This window comes from Rutilus rutilus, assembly GCF_951802725.1.
Source record: "Rutilus rutilus genome assembly, chromosome: 11".
Classification (NCBI taxonomy): domain Eukaryota; kingdom Metazoa; phylum Chordata; class Actinopteri; order Cypriniformes; family Leuciscidae; genus Rutilus; species Rutilus rutilus.
In genome coordinates this window covers 40,633,561-40,635,797 of record NC_140216.1, presented here as the reverse complement: position 1 = coordinate 40,635,797, position 2,237 = coordinate 40,633,561, and the positions used below count along the sequence as shown (strand labels likewise).

At 36.0% G+C, this 2,237-nt stretch overlaps 1 long non-coding RNA gene across 1 annotated transcript; it reads left to right on the top strand.

Moving 5' to 3' along the window:
* Window positions 1-946: 946 nt before the first annotated feature.
* Window positions 947-1,874, top strand: LOC311300372. The gene is made up of 3 exons (XR_014629275.1): window positions 947-1,011; window positions 1,408-1,454; window positions 1,828-1,874. It is a non-coding gene; the product is annotated as an uncharacterized lncRNA (long non-coding RNA).
* Window positions 1,875-2,237: the final 363 nt, after the last annotated feature.

Sequence of the window (2,237 nt, the reverse complement as noted above, 5' to 3'; positions counted from 1 at the left end):
CTAATCTCTAGCGCCATCTTGTGGCAGGTACAATTACAGACACAAACTCTGTTGTTTTTATCCATTAAGCACAAATAAAAGCCTGACAACCAGTAGCACCTCACTGCAGTACACGAGATCGAGGGGGTGGAGTTGGATCCAGATCAGGGGGTGGAGATGGGTAGGTTTAGGGCTGGGTTTAGGGATCGAGGGTGGAGATTGGTAGGTTTAGGTGGGAAGGTGTAAGGTGTAAGGTGGGAGGAGTTGGATCTGGATCCAACTCCTCCCCCTGGATTTCATGTTCTGCAGTGAGGACCATCTGACAATGCTGAATGTGTTTAGTTTTCTGATGATATAATTTACATATTAAAGTGTGGCAATGAATTAAATTTAACAACAACAATAATTATAATAATAATTATAATAATACCAACAGAGTTGTTTAAAAAAAAAAAATATATATATATATATATATATATATATATATAGTTATGGCAGAATACATGATATGATAATGAAATATAGGCTATAGGCTTACATAAACCAAATTTTTTTTTTAGTAAATGAACATTGACTTGAAGCAATCACGTGACTAGAAAGAAAAAACAGTACATGCTCCGGGACAAAGCCGTCAGTGAGTGACTGAGTATAAAAATAAAAAGTCACGAAGCATACCGTATATCTACAACATCATAGAGCTCTGACACGTGCATCAGCTTTATAAGTGTGTGTACAGGACAGTCGATTTGTACTGCATTAGATCCTTAAAGACACAATAGATCGCAAGTGGTATCAAATCAATAATTTGCGGACGTGTGTGTGTGTGTTTGTGTTAAACTTTTTTGTGTGTGTTTGTGCGATTTCTGTGTCCATGTCAAACTGGTTAAAATTATGATGGGGATTTCCCGGGGATTCACCTGATGACACACTATAATGGGAGGCTACTTTGTTGTGTTTTTGTTTCATTTCTCACTGAACCGTGTTGTGGATTACAACTGTCGACGCCTGATGATACAATTCCTGCAGAACCATGTAAGTTTTTAAATGTAAATCCAGCTGTGTTGTGTTCTAGTGTTTCTGTTTGTTTAATCCTGATATAGTGACGTGGAAATAATGCTGAATCAATAATTGCTGTTATGATGATGTTTCTTAATTTATAGAGATAATTATTAGATTGCTAGTTAATTTCTTTAGCCTGTTGTTCGTGTATTGAGTTTGACTGATCATTTTCAGAATAACACAGGAATCATTTAATAAAAGCCAAAGATTCAGGTTATAGTTTGATGTTTCTTATTTGACATTTTTATCATGTTATCATTTTATCAGTCATTGTTTAGTAATATTTCACCATTCATGAAAGCGTTTTATCCCTGTATAAATGTGTGTGTGTATCTGTGACATAAACCAGCTCTTCTGTTTTAACTTCAGGGTTTCTAAACTTCTGCTGCTGCTGTTTTGCTTTATCAAATATAGCGGTCAGTATCATTTTTGTTGATATTAAATTGTAACAATGTTTGATTATCAGTTCTCTGTTCATCCAGTCGATTATTTCTCTTTTACACCAAGTGACTTTGCTTTTGGAAATTACCCAGCATATCTATTACATCATCACTGACATGACATCATTCAGTTCATCTATTAATAAAGTTCAGGAATTCACTGCAACTGCAGTATTTTAGCAGTTTCTGATCTTCCCCTGTTCATGAATGAAGCTCTGAAAGGCCAATAAGACACAATACTGTCCTAAAAGTGGATCAGGTCTTACCTGTGAATAAAGTGAGAATAATCCTCTGGGATTTAGACACATATGGTGTTTAAAATACATTATATTTTTCTGTGTGTTTGCAGAAACCAGCCCTCGATCTGTGACGGGGAAGAAAGGAGGAAATGCCACCGTCGTGTGGATTTGAGGACAGAGACATTTCAGATATAGTTTTAGGCAGATTCTCAAAACACATCCTTGTTTGTGAGAAAGGAAAATGTAAGAGTAAAAATGGTCGAGTGTTTAAAGAAGGATCATGTGACGTCTTCATCGAGGATCTGATCTACAGTGACGCTGGGAAATACATTCTGAGAATCCATTCTCAAACAGAAGTGGAGCGGAAGTACCATCTTCATATTCATGGTAAAGTCAAAATTGAGTGTTTATTTTTATTTATTTTTATTTATTTAGTGTTCTGGATTTCCTTCAGTGATAGTGTTGGTCTGCATGCAGAGACACTGAATGGGACACGTCCCGCATAATATATAAGATCAGT